Source organism: Vicugna pacos, chromosome 12 (genome assembly GCF_048564905.1).
Source record: "Vicugna pacos chromosome 12, VicPac4, whole genome shotgun sequence".
Classification (NCBI taxonomy): domain Eukaryota; kingdom Metazoa; phylum Chordata; class Mammalia; order Artiodactyla; family Camelidae; genus Vicugna; species Vicugna pacos.
Window position 1 is genome coordinate 25,220,965 of NC_132998.1, and position 21,801 is coordinate 25,242,765.

The following is a 21,801-nucleotide window of genomic DNA, read 5'->3' on the forward strand; positions in this document are numbered from 1 at the left end:
AAGAGATGCGTCAGATTGTTATGTATATCCCTTGAGGTGGAACTAAAACTGTTTTTATTGCTGAACTATTGTTTCTTGACTGCTTTTCCTTTGTTTCCGCATTCCCTCACTTCCCTAATTAGTAACTGCTTGACTCTGCTCTTTGGAACTCAGGGAATGCCTAGGGGACCAAAATCTTTTTCTACAAATAAGAAACAGGGAACACAGAATGGCTGTTGTACCAAGGAGGGTCCTGTAGAGTCCTGATTGTTTTATACACACACAGAGACACACACATACACGCACACTTTTCTGGCTACAGATTTATTCAACACAAAACAATCTCCTTCAACTTTACTGGGGTGGCTGCCCATGTCCATGACCAAATCCACCTCTAAATTGAAATTTGGTTGCTGACCCTGCCCCAGCCTCGGCTTTCTTGTCCACACTGTGGGGCACAGACATCTGTAGGTGTCTCTGTAGGCTTCCCCTTACGTGAGTCTTGCAGGTCACTCTCCCTCCAGACCTTTGGGCCTTGACCTGCCAGTCTCAGGACAGCTGTAGCTCAGGGGGCAGGTGGAGGTAATCACAGAGATACTGGATACCCTCCTTGGTAAGGCACCAGTAGAAACGTCTTCAGGCAAACTCTTCTTTCACATAGCCTCGTCATTTGAGAGAGTGAATGGCCTTCGTGGTGTGAAGGTTGGGCATGTTCTTGTTTCCCAACTTGGAGCTATAAGGGAGCAGAATTTGCCAGATTAAAATATGTCTCTTTTGACATATTGTTTAAAGCTGGTTATTTTCTGAGAAACAGTTGACCCGGGAAGAGCTCTAAAATCTAGTAGGAGTTACCCTTTTGTAAGAAACACTTACATTTGCAAGGGACATCTCCATTTGTAAGGGTGTCTCACTGAATCACTTTGCTGTACACTAGAATCTAACACAACATTGTAAATCAACTATACTTCAGTTAAAAAGTTCCATCTAAATTCAGTGTGTCCTTTGCTGACCAAAGTAGCCTCTCATCCTGGCATGTACTACTCTTTTGCTGGCATTCTGGCATTTTTTATTATAGGTTATTACAAGCTATTGTATATAGTTCTCTGTGCTATACAGTAGGCTCTTGTTTTTTGTCTATTTTATTTATAGTGGTTTGTATCTGCTAATCCCAAACTCCTGATTTATCCCTCCCTACATCCTTCCCCCTTTGGTAACCATAAGTTTGTTTTCTATGCTTGTAAGTCTCTTTCTGTTTTATAAATAAGTTCATTTGTCTCCTTTTTTTAAGATTCCACATATAAGTGATATCATATGATATTTGTCTTTCTCTGACTTACTCACTTAGTATGATAATCTCTAGGTCCATCCATATTGCTGCAAATAGCATTATTTTGTTCTTTTTTATGGCTGAATAGTATTCCATTGCGTTTTTGTGTGTGTGTGTGTGTGTGTGTATACCAAACCTCTTTATCCAGTCATCTGTGATGGACATTTAGGTTGTTTCCATGTCTTGACTATTGTATATACTGCTGCTGTGAACATTGGGCACTGTCTTTTCAAACTAGAGTATTCTCTGGATATATGCCCAGGAGTGGAATTGTGGATCATACGGTAAGTCTATTTTTAGTTTTTAAAGGAATCTCCATACTGTTTTCCATAGTGGCTGCACCAAATTACATTCTTGCCAACAGTGTAGGAGGGTCCCCTTTCCCCACACCCTCTCCAGCATTTATCATTTGTGAAGTTTTTTAATAGTCATTCTGACTGGTGTGAGGTGATACCTCATTGTAGTTTTGATTTGCATTTCTTTGATAATTAGCAACGTCGAGCATCTTTTCATGTGCCTATTGGCTGTTCGTATTCTTCAGTGGAGATATGTCTGTTTAGGTCTTCTGCCCATTTTTTCATTGGGTTGTTTGATTGTTTTTATTGAGTTGTATGGGCTGTTTGTATATTCTGAAAGTTAAGCCTTTATCAGTCACATCATTTGCAAATATTTTCTCATAGCCTGTAGGTTGTCTTTTCATTTTGTTTATGGTTTCCTTTCCTGTACAAAAGTTTATAAGTTTAACTAGATCCCATTTGTTTATTTTTGCTTTTATTTCTATTGTCTTGGTAGACTGACCTAGGAACACATTGCTACAATTTATGTCAGAGAATGTTTTGCCTATGTTCTTTTCTAGGAGGTTCATGTCCTGTCTTATGTTTAAGTCTTTAAGCCATTTTGAGTTTATTTTTGTGTATGGTGTGAGGGGGTGTTCTAACCTCATTGATTTACATGTGGCTGAGAAGAGCTGGGGTCCCTATGGTTGGTTAGGGAGGGCAGAACCTAAGAAATACAACTCTAGGATTGTACCTTTGAAAATTTTTATGCCTAGGACTGGTGTTGTCAAGGAAAACATGATCACCTTTGTAAAGATATGGATAATGATTTCTATGAGCATAGTAACAGATTTGTACCTACCTTCCTAATCCTAGAAGTTCCTACCTGTTGCAGTGCCTGGTATACAATAAGGGCTAAGATGTTTGTTGATTTAAAATAGATTTTAGAAAACATTATAGGATAGTCATTTATCTTTAAATCCAACTCAACAGCAACAAAAAGTATAATAATAACAGCTAATGTTTGCCAAGTATCTAGGTGCTTTCTGAGCACTGTCTCATTTAATGCTTCAGGCAACCCTACATGGTAATTACCAGCACCATTTGACAGAGGAGAAAAAAGTACCCCTGAGAGCCTCAAGGCTGGATGGTAAGCTCCCCTGTATTCCTAATGTGTTAGTATGTAGATGTATGCCCATGTTGCATAGTTGAAAGGGGGAGGCTGAGATTTGGGGCCAGGTCTATCTGACCATAAAGTGTATACAGTTTCCACCATTCTTTTCAAGAATGAGAACTTTTTGTTTTGCTTTTGCTTTAGTGTGCTTAGTCCTGCATGGTAGAGGAAAGAGAAGTGGTAGTTTCTTTCTCTAGAGGCCCACTAAATTGGACTAAAAAGAGAATAAAATCTACACAGTGTAACAGAGGATAACTTCTGCATAATTGAGGCTGCTTGGAGTGCCTGTTCATTTACTCAGCACCATCTGTGTGTCAGGTGTTATTCAATGCACTAGGAATACAGTTGTATGGCCTAGATTTGAGTCCAGATCCTTCATTCTTTAGCTTTAGTTGTGCAGCTCTGATAAATGTTTTTAGGATTATTTGATGTGTTTCTTGTTCCTGGACAAGGCAATCTGACTTGAATGCCTCTCATTCATGATTTCCTTAAAATCTGGTGGATCATTGACACATCATGAAAAAATAAAAAATATGAGGATGTTATGCATGATGTATCTGTATTATTTTTGTAATAAATTGGAAAATGATGAAAAGACAAGTGAACCATTAAAATCACCTGTAATCCTATCAAGGGCAGTGACCACCATGAATGCCAGTGTCTTCTTGTAACCGAGCAGGACACTATGGGGCCTTCCCCAGACAGACTCTTCCCCCATAATCTTCTGCTTTAGCTCCTCTCTGAAGTACCTAGATAATAGCATCTAATGCATATTTCCTGAGTTTTTCAGATGCTAAAACCACCACTAAATGGAAGAAATTAACTACTTAATGATCATGAACATATAGCCCCCAGACCTTCTGGTGCCTAAGGATTGATCACCATCAACTAATCAGAGAATTGTGCATGAACTGATAGCATGCCCTGGGATGCCCCTCTCTCACCTTGCCTTTAAAAATGCTCAGCTGAAACCCTTCCGGGAGTTTGCGGGTTTTTGAGCACAAGCCACCCATTCTCCTTGTTTGGCCCTGCAATAAACCTTTCTCTGCTCCAAACTCCGACATTTCAGTTTGTTTGGCCTCACAGTGTTGGGTAGCATTCTTATATACACAAACACACGCACACACTGTTTTTTTCATTTTTCTTTTTTTTTATATTTTAACAAAACTGGGATCACTGTCTCATTTTGATTTTTTAATAAAAATACCATTCCCCCCCAACTATAAATAAAATCTATGCATGTTGTAAGGAGACCAGAAAACATAGAAATGTATAATAAGAAAGTATTCCTGTTTTGTCTGTGACTCCAAAAAGACGGTTCTGAAGCACTGTCCTATTTTGTAGGACTGAGGGAGGGAAGAAGGGATGAAAGAGAAAACTTCATTTCTCTTTCTACTCATACTTACGATACCAAACATGTGGGTTTTCCACACTGAGCTATTCTCCAATTCTCTGCAGATACCAACTGGGTGTTTTATAATTCAATTCAATTCTGACATTATCTGCCTGGAGATAGCATCAGACCCCACAGGAGAAGGGATCTGTCCCACAAGACTGTCCCCACTTTAGATGCCAATCCCAAGCAGTAGGTCCCCAGGTTATCCACAACTTCTGTCCTGCTTGGCTACAAGTCAGAGGTTTCTGTGACTCTCTCCTCGGGTTCAATAATTTGCTTAAACAGTTTATAGAACTTAGGGAAATACATTTACCAGTTTATTATAAAAGATACAATTTAGGAACAGCCAAATGGAAGAGATGCATAGGGCAAGGTATGCAGGAAGGGGCTCAGAGCTTCCAAGCCTTCTCCAGTTATGCCATCCTCCCAGCATGTGGATATGTTCACCAGCCTGGAAGCTCTCCAAACCTCTTTGCTTAGGATTGTTATGGAAGTTTCACTATGTAGGTGTGATTGGCTAAATCAGGGACCATTTGTGATTAGCTCAGTCTCCAGCCTCTCTGCCCTCCCTCAAGGTGGGGAGGTAGGGCTGAAAGTTCTAACTCTCTGATCACATGGTTGGTTCCCCTGGCAAAAAGCTCCCTTCCTTAGGGGCTTCTCAAAAGTCACTTCATTAATGTAAACTCATTTCTGGTTGGAAGGGGCTTATTATAAAGAACAACATACGGACCTTCCACATTTATTGCTCCAGAACTATTTCAGGAATTGGGAACAAAAACTAAATCCTATGAAAAAAGATCTTCCTTTCACCTCTTATCACTTAGGAAATTACAATGGTTTTAGGAGCTCTGTGCCAGGAACTGGGGAGGAAGACCAAATATACATTTCTTATTATATCACAATATCACAAGAGCACAGTTGGGCTGGGATGTCTCTTGGGATATGCAGAGCTGGAGGGCTTGCTCAGGAAGGACTTCCTTCCGCTCAGGGTGTGTGCATCATCTCCGCTTTCTACCAGTGTTGAGATCATCCTTAGACAAGAAAGAGGAACTTGGAGGGCAGTCCAGTCAGAACACTGCTCATAAACAGAAAAAAATGGAAAATCCAGCCAAGAGGAGAGGAGAGGAGAGACTAACAGGCTTCAGATGGTAGTGTGAAAATTAATGAACAGACTCTTCATTTAAAATGGAGTCAGAAGGCCAGAAAGGGGAGTTCTCATGCCTTATCACTTGACCTCAATTGCAGACCCAACAGGAAGCAATATACCTTGCAACTCCAATAGAAAGTTTACAATTTCATTACCCAGCAGGAGGAAGGAAGAATTTCTCCTTGCGCAGCAACAGTTCAGCCAATGAAAAGCCACTATACATCAATCTCCCAGTTTCTGCCAATGGAATCTTTGTTTATAACAGCCCCATCCAACTCCCCTTTCTCCTCTATAAAAGAATGGCCCTCTCCTTGTGAGATAGGAAGACAAAAGGGTACAGCCATTTTGGAAAGGACTAGGGGAATGGCCTTGTGAAAACAGGCCTTGCAAGCTAGAGAACAAAAGCCCTGGGGACCTGAGTCCCAAAGACAAAAAAACTCAAAACCAAAAACCAAAACCAAAAACAAAACAAAAAAACCCCAAAAACCAGACTTAAAAGATTAACTTTATCTCTGTTAACACTAAAGAGTACACCTAGTTGCCACAAGAAGCTGAACTAGAAATTTTAACCTCATCTGTTCCCATGCTTTCTTGCAGAAAATCCTTCTGCATTCCTTTCCTCCCATGGAAGCACTACCTATTCCTCATATCACCAGGGAGCCATCTATGGCTGATCAAAGAAGTTTGACAGTTTCTGGAAATGATCAGTAATCATGAGACAAACTTTCCCTTTTGTTAGAAGAGCAATGGCCTCTTCTACTTGGGGAGCTGGCATTTTCCTCCATCTTCTTCCTTATACACAAATTATCTCTTCTAATAAAGAGCTTTGCTTGCCTAAGGCTTTTGTGGAAGCAATATTCATTTCTATGGCATTGCTGTCCAAGAATCTGGAAAGGGCCCAGTAACACTCTGTTCTCTGGACTTGCCTGTGGTTCACCATAGAATGTATGTCCCAAATTGCAATTCTTTGCTGTGTCCCAAATAAACGCAGTTTGCTGTTGAAACAACTGGCTGTCTCATTGTTTTAGGACAATAATTGGTTTCTGACAAGCAACCACACAATCACCACTGTGACCAGAGGCCCAAGACACCAGCTCAGGTGTGTACAAGGAGCAGAATTAGACCTCATTACCCCTTACTGAAGATGCTGTAGGCCACTGATTCTCAAATTTGAGCCTAAAGTAGGGTTACCTGGAGGGGTTGTTAAAACAGATTGCTGGGGTCCACCCCTAGAGTTTCTGATTCAGTAGGATAGTGGTGGGCTTGAGAATTTGCATTTCGAAGAAGTTTCCAGGTAATGCCAAAGCTGCTGGTCCAGGGACCACACTTTTAAACCCACTGATAAAAGCCAAAAAAGGAATCTGAAAATTCTAGATAAGTCCAAGGAGGTGACTACTTCTGCATTAAGATACATGTATTTATTTGTCTTATTTTGTGTAGAGAAAGGCTAGCTAAAAGAAATTGAATCTTTAATTTCTAAAGATTATTTTATGTACAAGAACTATAATCCTGGAAGCTGTGACTATTCTACACAAATGGCAAAATATTACTAAAACAACCTAGAATTACAATGACCATTATGAGGGATGTTCCGAGTAGAAAAAAATCATTCATTTTGGAAGTGCATTTGAAGGTAAGGTCTCCTGAATTAAACAGAATGGGATACCTACTTTAATGGGTATGTGGAAACCTCCAAAAGGCATCAAGATTCCAAAATAGCTTCATTAGAAGACTTGTTATAAAAGGCTAAATAAAAAATTGAAAACACAAGAAGTACCTAAAACAAAAGACAATAGGACAGACATGACACTGCTCCTCTCCGTCCTTCTTTACCTCATGTTTGACGGATTCTCTGTTTCAACTGCCCTTCCACTCTGAAGAGACTGTTAAACCATTACTTTTCAAAATAAAAATACAAGCTGTTGCAGACAAACCTCCTCAGGTAACTTTCACCCCTTGGTCATAGTTAAGAATTTTCCTAAACCTACAGAGGATCCCCCAAAGTTTTTTTTTTTGAAGAATTTAGAGTCATTATTTGGGGCCTATGCTCCCAGGATTCCAGACCTTTATCAGCTTGTGCACATGTTCGTAGGTCCTGGTGAAGCCCCAAAATGGATGCAGGAAGCAAATGGCAAAAACCTGAAGATGATATTCTAGATCCTTGACCAGAAAAAGCCTGCAAAATAGCACCTGACCTTTTATAAGCCATTCCTAGAATTTTCCCTGCCCTCACTGAGTGGTCTATTATTCAGTCATGTGAACAAAAGAAAGATGAATCTGTGGCAGATTTTAAGGCCCATGTAGAAGCCCTCTTCCTATGGCATTACACGTTCCATATAATAAGTAGGGTCACCCAACCTCACTAGCGGCTCTATTTATAAATGATTGTCTCCTGAGATTAGTGGATTGATAAAAAGACAGAAAGTAGGATGAGGGACCACTAGTCTGACTGAGTTCATGACCATAGCTGAGCATTTTGAAAAGGCCTTAGAATAAGACCACAAAAAACATCTGCCAAGCTGTTGGCCTTACATCTATAACAGCTCCAAGGCCAGAGACTTAAAATAATACCCCGGCCTCTTGTATTACAACCTTCTAGGGGTCCATCATCAAAATGCTGGCCCAAGGACCTTTGTCTCATTTGTAATCAACTGAGACACTGGAAAAAAATTGTCCTCAAAGGACCCATGCACAGTATTCAACTTGAGTGCCCCCCATATCTATTCCCAAGGGAGGACTCCCATATGATTTTCTCCCAGAGCTGACAGGACTCTGAGGGATTCTCCAGTAAACCATTACCAGTAATTCCCTAAAATGGCCAAAGGGGAACTGAAATTAAAATTAATGGGGAACCTTGCCAAATTCTAGTTGATACAGAAGCTTCACTTGCTACTTTAAAACCCACTCTCATAGGCCACCAAATACCTCAGAGTGAAAAAAGAAGTTTCCATAGTGGGAGCATCTAATAAAGTTCAGAGAGGGATTTCTGTCTCAGCCAGTACAAATAACTCCGGGATCTTTCACTGAAAAGGATTTTTTTTTTTTCTATTTGACACAGCTTTAGTCAATCTATTAGGTAGAAATCCTTTCTAACTCAAAAGGGCTAACATGTTTTACTTCAATGAAGACCTCACTTTAGAATTTCCTACCTAACCTGAACCTGACCTTGAATGCTCATGCACTCAGCCCTTGATACAGCAGAGGAAGAATTACAACAAAAGTCCTTTAAATTAATCGAGATGCCCCAAAATCTCTGGGTTATTTCTAGTACTGACTTTGGGAGAATAAAAAGTGCAGAGTCTATAAAGATTTAGGTAGATATTACTAAACCTCTTCCTAAATTGTCTCAATACCCACTGAATCCTGAGGCCATACAAGGTTTCTCACTCATCTCAGAAGAACTTATCACCCAGAGACTGATCGTTCCCTGCACCAGCCCCAGCAACACGCAGATCCTGCCAGTCAGGAAACCTAATGGATGGGGATGGTGACTTGTCTAGGGTTTAAGAGATATTAACAAGACAGTTTTTCCCAGTTTCCCAGTTGTTTCAAACCCAAACATCCTTTTATCTCAAGTCCCACCAGACTCAACATGGTTCACTGTTGTAGACCTTTGTTCAGCCTTTTTCAGCATTCCTAGACCCCAACAGCCAAAGTCTATTTGCCTTTACTTGGTACAATTGTTACTGACAAGTCCACTCACTCATGAGCTGCAAAGCCAACCTACTGACACCAGGTTGTGGTGAAGGAAAGTTCAGCCTTTACTGCAGGGCACCAAGCAGGGAGAATGGGCAGCTCATGTTCAAAAGTCTTAACTTCCTGATGGCTTTCAGGGAAGTGTTTTTAAAGGCAGCATTTGTGATGAAGGTTGCAGCTCATGGAGTTTCTTCTGATTGGTTGGTGGTGAAGTAATAGGGTGATGTGTTGGGAATCTTAATTATCAACCTACTGATTTCAACAAATCTGGGGTCTATGTGCTTGTGGTCAGTATGAGTCACCATCCTCCACCTGGGAAGGAATACTAGTTTCTGCAAAACAACTCAAAGGTATACATCTGACTGGTATATATATCCCTTGAGAAGGAACTAGGACTCTGTTTTATCACTGAACTCTTGTCTAAGCTTGACTTGACTGCTTTTTTTCTCACTTGACTGCTTTCCCTTTGTTTCTGCATATTCCCTCACTTCCTTAATTAGTAACTGCTTGGGTCTGCTCTTTGGAATTCAGGGAAGGCCTGAGAGACGAAAGCCTTTTTCTACAAATAAGAAACAGGGCAACACAGAGGGGCTTTTGTAACTGGAGGGCCCTGGAGGGTCCTGTTTGATTTCAACCCACCCTTTTCTTTGGTATTTCTCAATTCTGAGGGGAACAGAGCAGGACAAGAAAGGGAATAAAGTTTAAGACAGCGAGGTTAATCAAAAACTCAGCAGAGGAACTCGGTGTTAGGGGGACTCAGTTTCACAATCAGTGATCTACCTGGACAGTTGTGCCTCAAGGGTTCACTGAGGCCCCTTCTTATTTCTTCCAAGTACTCCCCCAAGATGAAAGCTCCCTCCAGTTCCTGGAAATCAATCCTTTTACAATATGTAGATGACCTTTTACTGTGTTCAGTTACCAAAGAGGCATTTCATAAAAGATGAGCTGAAGAGGGACGTAAAGTTGCTAAGGAAAAATTACAGTTATCCTTAGATACTGTTCATTACCTAGCTCATAACCTAAGCACTGGAGAAATCCAGCTATCTCAAAAAAGGATTAAGCTAATTCAATAATTTCCTAGACCTATGACAAATGAGAGCTTTCTGGATTTATAGGCTTGGCTGGTTATTGCTGATTGTGGGTTCCTAATTTTCCTCTTTTAGTTTTCCCACTTTAGGAACTTACTAAACTTTCAGTCCCTTAATCCCTTCTTTGGGAGGATAAACATGAGCAGGCTTTTATAACACTAAAACAAGCTCTGCAAGAACCACTGCCCTAGGGCTACCCGACTATTCAAAACGTTTCACCTTATTTGTACAGGAGAGAGAACCAGGCTCTGGGAGTGCTCATTCAAGGACATGGTAATAAACACAGACCAGCTGCCTATTGTGGCATGCAACTTGATTCAATTGCTCCTGCATGTTAGTGGAAGTTAGTGGAAGCCTCAGCAGACCTAACTCCAGGAAATAATGTTTATGTACAAAGTCCTTACGCAGTCCAGAGTTGGCTTAACTCTGAATTGAGACCACATTTCTCTGCTAGCAGGCTAACCTCCTATGAGATTCTTCTGCTTTCACCTCTATACCTTAAATATTGCAACGTTCTTAATCCTGCTACATTACTTCCTTTACCTGATGAAGGTGAGCCCCATGACTGTGAGATGTTTCCTGATTTACGAGACACCCCTTTAACCAATCTGAGTTAATCCTGTTTGTTGATGGTTTATACTGTAGAAATGACAACAGAAATTTCCAAGCTGGTTATGCTATTACTACCCAACATGAACTACTTGAAAGAGAAAACCTCCCATAAGCTAAATCAGCTCAATAATCAGATGCCCTTACCAGAGCACAGCAGTTATCTGAGGACAAACTGTTAATATTAATACTGACAGCTGGTATGCCTTTGGGGTCATCTGTGACTTGGGGATGTTATGGAAACAAAAAGGTTTTCTTACATCCTCTGGGACCCCAATCAACGAATGGGCAACAAGTAGACAACTTTCTTACTGCTGTTTTCTGACCTTCTGAAATTGCTGTCATCACAATTGAGACTCACACTTAAAGGACTAAAGCCGAGTCAGTATCAAGGGACTGTAGTAGCTGACTTTCCTGTGAGGACAGCAGCAACAAAGTCTATAAATATTATGGCTCATGTGGATGAAGTCCATTCTACTTCTGCAGAATCACCCCTCACTGCCAGAGTTTTGTCGTCCTAATGTCCTTGTAACATGGCAACAGTCTGCCTGAATCAGAGAAATTAAGATGGGCAAACAGTGGTAGTAAAAAGTCAGGGCTATGGGAAACCCAAGATGGCTCCGGTTCTTCCCAGTTTCCTGGCAGACGCCATTTTTCAGCTTTCGCATTCCTTCACCTATCATACTGCATTTAAGATGACTCAAACTATAAACAGACATTGGTGGGGAGACTTTGATAAAATTGCAAAAATAGCAGTATCTGACCTGTCAGAGCCATAATCTTAAAAAACTATTTGGGCCTCAGACCTCCTCCCTCTGGACCTTTTGAGACCTGCAGCTGGGCTTTATTCAACTGCCACTTAGCATGGGTTACTGATATGTTGTTATTGTATGTATGTTTCTCAGATGGGTTGAAGCCTTCCCCTGCCGCAAGGCTGATGCCCTCACAGTGCAGAGAAACTGTTAGAAAATGTCCATCTGAGGTATGCCTTCCACTATCTCCAGTGACTGAGGACCCAGTTCACAGGACAAATCATATGAGTCTTAATGAAAACCCTGCAAATTTCTTGGGATTACACTGTCTCTATCACCCTTAAACATCAGGCAAGGTCAAGAGAAAACCACCAGACTCCCTTGGTAATGCCTCTGGCTTTGCTGACTGTAGGCAGTATTCCCTTTGGAGGACATAAACTCATATCTCCACCTGAGATAGTTATTGGTAGACCACTGTCGATTAGTATTCAACTTTCTGCTGATCCCTTGCTGTCTCATGCTAGTATGACCAGCCTCTGTATGTGTTTAATGTCTTATGTTAAAACCTATCATCAACAGGTTAAAGAAGCTTTCCTAGTCCCAATTCAAAGGCTCTTGCTGGGTGGGATATAGCTCAGTGGTTGAGTGGCAGCTTAGCATGCATGAGGTCCTGGGCTCAATCCCTAGTACCTCCCTTAATTAAAAAAAAAAACAAAACTCTAAACAAAGGATTCTGTTGGTCACAGTCTGGAGACTCCAAATCAAACTGAAAAAGAAGAGAAGTAGATAACTTCGAAAAGATTTCTTCCACCTAAGATGATGGATTGAGACTTCATACTTGAACTAAACATGAAATTCTCCTCCTTCTTTTTCTTCACTTTACTTTGATATTAGCCTGGAAATGTAACATCTTCATTTGCATCTCTAAGTCTATTCATTGCTAAGGGGGGTTAATCTTTCAGATTGCTGGATTTGCAATCTGAAATTTCAGACTGCAAAGATTCCGATCTATCCATGATGCCAGAGATTCCCTGATGTTCGCTGTGACCAATTTCTCTTCTATTCCCAATGTCAGCGCAAACTACAATCAACTCTCCCTTCCATCTGAAGCCTCTTAACGAGTTCAACTTTTATGGCCAGAAACTGTGCTTTGTTTTTTCTTTCTCTGATCTTACTCAGTTAGACACAGTAACCTACATAAATCTTAGCACATTTGTACCCCTACATTCCCATGATTATCTGGATCAGATTTGCCCACCCACTAAGAGATCTCAATCCCTGGGAATGAATCCATTAACAGTACCTCCTTAACAGAAATGGTTTGTGTCCCTGTTATCTGTGGTGGTTATCATTCTTCTTCAGCCAAGGATGCCTGGATGGTTGGCTCACAGCTGGGCAATGGGTTATCCAACAGTGCTCCCAATTTTTCACAAGCAAACTAAGACAACTTATTGGTTGATCCCCTTGGATTTACATCATTGAGTTAGAAACAACCTACTGAGAGGCACTTAAGGATCTTTCTCCTTTGGCAGAACCATACTTCCCTGGTTAGGAGTAACTCCTTAACTCTTTTTGTTGTTATTGTTGTGGGGGAGGTAATTAGGTTTGTCTGTCTGTCTGTCTATCTGTCTGTCTATCTGTCTGTCTGTCTATCTATCTATCTATCTATCTATCTATCTATCTATCTATCTATCTATCTTTCTATCTATCTTTCTATCTATCTATATTTTAATGGAGATACTGGGGATTGAACCCAGGACCTCATGCATGCTAAGCACATGCTCTACCACTGAATTATATCTCCCTTCCTCCTTAACTCTTGAAGATATTGCAGATTCCATTGCTGAGACAAGAGCTGCCCAAAAAAGATCCTTATACTCTCTGGCCAAAATTGTTCTCCATAGTAGAATGGCCCTTGATTAACTTTTAGCTGAGCAAGAAGGATTCTGTGCTGTGGTCAACACTACCTGCTATGCTTCTGGGGAAGTTGAAACTCAATTGCAGAGGATTAGTGAGCAAGCCATTTGGCTTAAAAAGGTGAGTCCTCCAATGGGCTTTTTCTTTGACTTATTTGATTTTGATCAGTTTGGGTCTCCAGACACTGGGGATTATCCTGCTTGTTATAATCATAATAGTTTCCCTGGTACACTGTATTTTTCTCAAAAGCTTTAAATGCTAGTCTGCAGCCACTTAACCACTAAGCAAATGATCTCCCTAAAACTGGGCTGTCAGAAAAGAAATGAAGATGACTAGCTTAAAGATTGTGAGCCTGAAGCTGTGACCTGTGAATGTTGCAGGGATTAAGCAAAAGCATCATAATCTATGGACACCATACGAAGCAACAACGAAAACTGGGTGAATTTCAGAGAGGTGGCTGAGAATGGCCCTAACAGCTTGAATTTTGATGACATTTCTCAGTTAAGCTGAGAAGGGCATTGTTTTAAAAAAAAAAAATCCTAGGCCCAAAATGGAGTCACTTTTGCTAGACCATGCCACCAAATCAGGGTTCAATACCTACTTTATGAAGCTTCACTCTTCCCCAGAAATGCAGTTTTAATCAGTCAGTCAGGAATTTTCTCATCAGCACCAATGAGGTAATCTGTCACTTGGGCCCTCTCCATCCTCCAAAGGAAGATGAGGTAACTCACCTAAGAAGACCCTTTTTTCCCCAAAGGGAAATGACCTAATCTGAAATAATCCTTTTTACTAATGACTTCCTTGTCCTGCCTTTCAGTAGCCCTTCGGAGTTCCCTTCTACTTGCTAGCTGGGATGCTTCCAATTCACGAATTGTTCAATAAAGCTGATTTGATCTTTAAAATTTGCTCAGTTGAATTTTGTTTTTTAACCCAGCTACAATACACAGCTGAGTAGTTGTGACAAAGATTATGTGGCCTGCAGAGCCTAAAATATTTACCATCTGATTCTCTATCAAAAAAAAAAAAAAAAAGCTTGCCAACCTGTGTGCCCTCTGTCGTAAACTTTTCTAAGCCCTGGTTTGCTTGTCTGTAAAATGAGGATAAAAATGGCACTTACATCATAGAGTTGTGGTGAAAATTAATTGAGATGATGCATGCAAACATTTACTATAGTGCCTGGCATATCGTAAACCCTCAGTAAATCTTAGCTAATCAGAATCCTTCCCCGAAATTGTGTGTGCTGAGAAATTGTTACAGATGCGGAGATATAAATGTTCCCTCTTTCTTTTAGGGCTGCTAAGTTAGGATATTATAAGCCTAGAATTGTCTATAATCATATCTATCGCCCTGCTTCCTCCATTAAAAACAAAAACTGACTAATAAAGCTTACATTTATTGAGTACACTCTATGTGTCAGACATATGTTATCTCGTTTAATCTTTACAACAACTTAATAAGGTAGGTGTTACTATTTCTCTCATTTTACAGATATGGAAGCCATGGCTCAAAGCAGTTTAAATAACTTTTTTTAGGTAAGTGGTGGCGCTGTATCCAAAGCTTGGCAGTCTTACTGAAGAGCCATCAGCTTATCCTGCCTCCCACATGAAGGTTCCCTACCCACAGTAGAGAGAATGAGGCCGCTTTATTAAAAGAGGCCAACTCATGAGATGAAAGAAAGAAAGAGAACCCTTCTGAGAGCCTACCTCTGTTGGCCAGTCATTTTGTTCTGTTTTGCTTGACTTTTAAGTTTGTTTTCTGCCACCAGAGACAGAAATAGGCTTAGAAAAATAAAAGATGAAAAAGACACAAACACTTTCTTGCAATAGCCTGCAAGATGTGGGGAGAGATAGACATACAAAAAAATACAAAACCGTAAGGGCCAAAGTAGAGGCATGTTTTAAATGCTGTGGGACACAAAGGGTGGGGAGTTTTAACAGCGTCAATTCAGGAAATCCTCGCTGGGTGACTTCCACGTGTTGCGCAGAGCTGGATATGCTTTGGTCTATTTCTTTATATTTCAGGCATGATGCAAATTACTGGCTTCAGCTTTTGGGTCTTTTATTTGTACCTTTACTGTTAACTATAGAATACCTATGTGGTCTGGATAGTATCAATGGCTGGCCCATCTGTGATGTGGCATTTTCTTCCTTGTAATTTAATGATTGCTCTATGCCAATGATGCTGCATTGAGGCCCACAATGGGCCAGAGAAAGCACTTGTGAAAACATAAAGATGTAATCAGAAAAAAGTCATGGGTGTCTTTCCACTAGTCAAATTATACACTTGCTTAGATGTAAACCACGGACTTATTAAAAGGGGGCCCCAATTATATCTCCTTTTCACAACACAGGTAACTTTAGCCACAATTATCTGTTGTTACAAAATTGCACACACAAATAATTGCACCCACAATTGTCTAATTGTAGGCTGAAAATGAAGGGCAAGCAGTTCATTATTTCCCAGATGTCTGATGCTGCTGGTCGCTAGCTATTGTCTCGGCTGCTCTTTGCCCATAAAAGGTGAGAGCCTAGTGACATCGTCCACTGAGCATGGCCTTCAAGATCCCCTTCTTATTTCTGCCTGAGCGTGCTTTTCTCTGAAGAGATCTTTTGTTTTCCCTATCAACCTTTCATGTGGTACTAGCTTACCTACTTTCTATGTCTTGCTTCTTCATCTGTTCTGATTTCTTCAAGAATCATCTTGCCAACTTTTAGGATGTGTATGTGTTTTTTTTACTTTATTCCATTTTAAACTGCTTTCTTTGTTTCTCTTGACTTTTCTCACATGGAGTAGAATTGGAAAATTTTCTTTTTTATGGGAGAGGTGAACATGGGAGAGAACTATCACTGTCTCATTAGGACCAGTATATTCTAATTAGAAAGAAAAAGGAAAAATCTCTAATAATAGAGATAAATCATATAGGGGTAAAAGCAGGGGTCTGAAAACCATGTGCATTCCTGAAGCAGAGTTCATGTAAGAAGTTCTGTGTTTGTGGTGATGTCACTATTACTCACCCACACGACTGTGTGGGAAAACAGAGAACAGGCATAAATAACAATAAAACAAGCATTCTAATTTGAGCATTTTGCTTTTTCAAGAATGTGATCATCAGCTGGGAGAAATGGGAGCAGCTCTGAATGAGGAGATTTACTCAGTATCTAAGTGGAGTAACTGAGATTAGAATTCTGAATTATTACCCCTGGGTCTAGAGTATCCCCTCCTACCCTATCAGTCAACTCCATCACCTCCAAGGTGTGTTCATTTCAATGATAAACAATCTTCCTTTTTTTGAGATACTCTTAGGATCTCTGCTCTACTAAGTTAGAGTTCTGAAACAATTTGCTTTCTTCTCAGAAACATATCTCTTTTTTTTTTTCAGTTGTAGTGAAATGAAAGTGTCTGGGGAGTGAAGTTCCTACAATTAAATGTGCTATTTCAATTATGGTTTCTCACTCAGAGTCTGATTTCTAAATTTTGTGTCTGTTCCTTGGATAATCTCCATTATATCCCCTTTGTGACTTATAAATTCCATTAAACCAGTTTTACAGATACTGGAAGGTTATGGACAAGAAAAATTGGTAGAAAAGTCATAATTAGAATTAAGAGTTTCTCACAAAACACTACTGTACCTTTTGAGGAAATACTACTGAGTCTAATATGATTGTCTTCACTGAATACATCAGTCAGGGTTCTTTTCTGCAGACAACAGAGGTCACTCTAGCTGTTGAATCAGGTGGAGATTTATTAAAGCAACATTAGGAAGCTCACAATTCTCCAAATTGGACAGAGAACTAGGATTTGATGCTATGCAGTCAGGAATAAAGAGACCAGGAAAAGCATAGTCAGAAAAATGCCTCAACATACCACAGAACATTTCTAATGGGACACCACTGTACCATCTTCAGCCATTCATCACTCATGATATAAAGAACCAGGGGCCAGAACCCTCCAACAACCTCACTGGAAGAACTGGATGCCCCACTACTTTACTTAACAGAAAATTTTATCTCCCTGACTGTGGCTGCTCCTAGGGAGTCATTTTCACGTCAACTTTGTGTGCATAAATCTGATTGTGAAAACTGGGTCCTTTGCCTACCTCCTAGCTGTGAGAGTCTGAGAAAGGCATTTTATAGCCTTTTATCCCCTATCTATAACAGAGGTTTGCAAACATTTTCTTTAAAGGACCAAATAGTAAATATTTGAGGATTTTCAAGAATACGGTCTCTGTCACAATTATTCAACTCTGCTGCTATAATGCAAAAGCAGCCATAGATGATACAGAAACAAATGAGCCAGGATGTGTCGCAATAAAACATTTTTTGTGGGCACTGAAATTTGAATCTCATGAAAATTTCACATGTCACAAAATATTTTTCTTTTGATTTTTTCCAACCATTTAAAAATGTGAAGAGCCTAGAAATAAACCCTCACATATATGATCACTTGATTTTCAATAAGGGTACCAAGACCATTTGGTGGGGAAGGGATAGTCTTTTCAACAAATGGTGCTGGGAAAAAAGACATCCACATGCAAAGGAATGAATTTGGACCCTTAACTTACATCATATATAAAAATTAACTCAAAATGAATAAAAATTGTATATGTAAGAGCTAAAACTATACACCTCTTAGAAGAAATCATAAGGGAAAGTCTTTATGCATTGGACTTGGCAATGATTTATTGGACATGACACCAGAAACACAAGCAACAAAAGTTAAAATATATGAATTGGACTTCATCAAAATTAAGAATTTTTGTGGAAAAGGACACTGCATAGAGTAAAAGGGCAACCCACAGAATAGTAGAAAACATTTACAAATCACAGATCTCATAAGAAATTAATATCCAGGATATATAAATAATTCCTAAAATTCAACAACAAAAAACCAAACAATCCAGTTCATAAATGGACAAAAGATGTGAATAGACATGTCTCCAAAGAAAATATATAAATAGCCAATAAGGACATGAAAAGATGCTCAACATCACTAGCCATTAAGGAAATGCAAATCAAAACCACAATGAGATATCACCTCAAACCTAGTAAAAGAAACAAAATGGCTAGTATAAAACAAACAAACAGACAAACAAAAAACCCAACAAAACCCAGAAAATAACAAATATTGGTGAGAATATGGAGAAATTAGAATCTTGTGCACTGCTAGGAAAGGAAAACAATGCAGCTGCTATGGGAAATGGTATGGCAGTTCCTCAAAAAATTAAAAATAAAATTAATATATGATCTAGCAATCCTATTTCTGGGTATATACTCAAAAGAATTGAAAGCAAGGATTCAAACAGATATTTGCACATCCATATCTATAGAGTATTAGTTACAATAGCCAAAAGGTGGGGGCAAACCAAGTATTCATTGACAGATGAATGGATAAGCAAAATGTGGTATACACATACAATGGAATATTATTCAGCCTTAAAAAGGAAGGAAATTCTGAGAAATGCAACAACATGGATGGACCTCGAGGACTTTATTCTAATAAAGTTAGTCACAAGGAATAAAAACTGTATGATTCCACTTATATGCAATATTGTACTATTGTCAGTTGTAATAAGAAATATGTATCTGTTCTTCATCTCTGTTTCTGGCATAGGGCTCCTAAAACCCTTGGAATTTCTTAAATGAGAATGGTCAAGGTGTCTTTTGTTACATTAATGAGGCTAATTTTGGAACACTCCTTAGGAGGGGGTGCTGGCTGCCAGGAGAACCATGTAATTAGAGGGTTGGAACTTTTAGTCCCACCTCTGGGGAAGGGAGACGTGCTGGAGGTCGAATCAATTACCAGTAACCAATGATGTAATCAATGAGCCTATGCAATGAAGCCTTTGTAAAAACGCAGAAGAACTGGGTTTGGAGAGCTTCCTGATCAGTGAACACATGGAGATTCAGGGAGACTGGCGCACTCTGAGAAGCATGGAAACTCCTACCTTTCTCCATACCTTGCCTTATGCATCTCTTCTATTAGCTCTTCCTGAGTTATATATTCTTTCAAAATAAACCAGTATTCTACTAAATAAAGTGCTTCTCTGAGTTCTGTGAGGCACTTTGGCAAATTAATCGAACCCAAGGAGGGGTCTTTGGAACCTCCCATCTATATCTGGTCAGTCAGAAGCATAACAGGTGTCGACCTGAGCTTCTGCCTAGTGTCTGAAGGAGGTTGGCAGACATGTACAACTGAACTTTAATTTGTGGGATCTGATGCTGTCTCCAGGTAGACAGTGTCAGAATTGAGTTGAATTTCAGGACACTGAGCTGATGCCTGAGAATTGCTTGGATGTGTATGGGAAAGCCAGGAATTAGGGGATCAGACCACTTTAGGTACCTAGAGTAGTCAAATTCGTAGAGACAGAAAATAGAATGGTGGTTGCCAGGAGTTGGGGGAAAGTGGAAATGGAGAGTTATTGTTTAATAGGTATAGAGTTTCAGTTTTGTAAGATGAAAAGATTTATGAAGATGAATGATGTACAATATGTGAATGTAGTTAATGCCACCGAGGTGTATACTTGAAAATGATTAAAATAATAAATTTTATGTTATGCAGATTTTTACCACAACTTAAAAAATATGAAAACCATTTCTAGTTCACAGGGTATAGAAAAAGAGGCAGTAGTAAAATTGAGTAGGACCCTATGGGGCCCTCCCAGGTACGAGCCCCTCCGTGTGCCTGCTTCTTATTTGTAGAAGAAGCTTTAGTCTCCTTGGCCTTCCCCGAGTTCCAAACAGCAGACTCAAGCAGTTAATGACTAGAGGAATAAAGGAAAAGCAGCCAAGCAAGAAAAGTAATAATAGATTGAATAATAGTTCAGCAATAAAACAGAGGCACAGAACTCCTAGTTCCTCTTCAATGAATACAGATAAAAATCTGATGAGAATCTTTGAGTAGTTTTTCTGAAACCAGGACCCCTACTGAATGGAAACTGCTGACCACAAGCACGTAGACCCCAGACTGGTTGGAACCAGAAGACTAATGATTGGGATTCCCAAAATATCACCCTGTTACCTCACCACCAACCAATCAGAAGTATGTCTACAAGCTGATTACACATCCTGTGACCTTCACTCCTAATGTGACCTTTTAAAATCCTTTCCCTAAAGCCATCAGGGAGTTTGAATCTTTTGAGCATTAGCTGCCAGTTCTCCTTGCTTGGTGCCCAGCAAATAAACACTGTACTCTCCTTCACCACAACCCGGTGTCAGTAGATTGGCTTTGCTGTGTGGCTGGGTGAACAAACCCAAGTTCAGTTTGGGGACAGCAGGCTCAGTTTGGCCTGTGGACTGTAGGTAGCTTGCCAACTACTGTTCTGCAGTGTAGGGAGATAAGCCAGCCAGAGTGAATGAGCCATCTCACCAATCTGCCACAGTGGGTAAAGGAATATGCTCCCTACTAGTCAACTCTATTTACTTGTTCTTCTGGATATTCAAGTTCCCCTGCACAGACTTCAAGAACATCAATTTATCAGTCCTCAACATTCTTCTATACTCTTATCGATGATCCTGTTTCCTTCCCTCTTAGGCAGAATATTCTTTTGTAAGACTCACCCCCATGTCTTTTTTCTCTTGATTCCATCTCTTCTAATCCTTCTCCTAGATTCTTGCTCCAGTAATCATCTTTTCCTCTTGTTTGGCAACAAGTCTGCCCATGGTTCTTTGAACAGAAAAGAATTTTCTTTCAACTTTGCATACCCCTCAAAGTACTATTTTATCTCTTTCACCCTCTACATGAATTTCTAAAAAGAGTAGTTTCCACTAGTGTTACAAAGCTGAACTAAAAGAATATCTTCCAATTCATTCTTTAATTTACTGCAGTCTGACTTCCTGTGAACTGGAACATCCTTTTGAAGGTATTTCCTGACCGAATCCAATAAGGTCTTCTCATCCCTTCACCCCCTATTTGAACTTCCTGCTGCACCCAGTGTGTTACGTGCTCCTTCTCAGTCTCCTTTCCAGGATCCACATTTACTGAGCACATACCACCTGCCAGGCCCTGTGGTAGGTGCTGGGACATGCTCTCTGTATCTCTAGACTTTCTTTCCAAGGTTCTCCTGAGACCCTTCTGTTCTTGCTCTCTATTTCTTTCCCAGGCAATTCACTCTCTTGGTATTGAGAGCTTACTCTATGCCTAGCCTACTCTAAATGCTTTACATGGATGAACTCATTTGATCCTCAAAATCATCCTATGAAACAGGTGCTATCAACATGCCCATTGAGGTGCAGAAAGATAGCCCAGGGTTCTATAGTTAGTAGGTTGCTGATAAGGAATTCAAGGCAGGTAGTCTGAATGTAGGACTTGCCCTCTTTACCCCTGACTGCCTGTTCTTCAGCTGCAAATACCCTCTCCATGCTGACTGCCAAATTTGCGGCTCCGGTTTTGGTGTATCTCCTGGCTAGGTGGTCCCCTAACATTTGTGGGGCCCTGACAAAACA

The 21,801-nt window shown here is 40.1% G+C and overlaps 1 long non-coding RNA gene across 1 annotated transcript in view; it reads right to left on the minus strand.

Annotated features, from left to right (window-relative positions):
* Positions 1-284: 284 nt before the first annotated feature.
* Positions 285-21,801, minus strand: part of LOC140700447 (uncharacterized) — a 32,012-nt gene continuing 10,495 nt past the window's right edge. Inside the window, exon 2 of the long non-coding RNA XR_012078839.1 lies at positions 285-712. This is a non-coding gene — a long non-coding RNA (uncharacterized lncRNA). The remainder of the gene's footprint in view (positions 713-21,801) is intronic.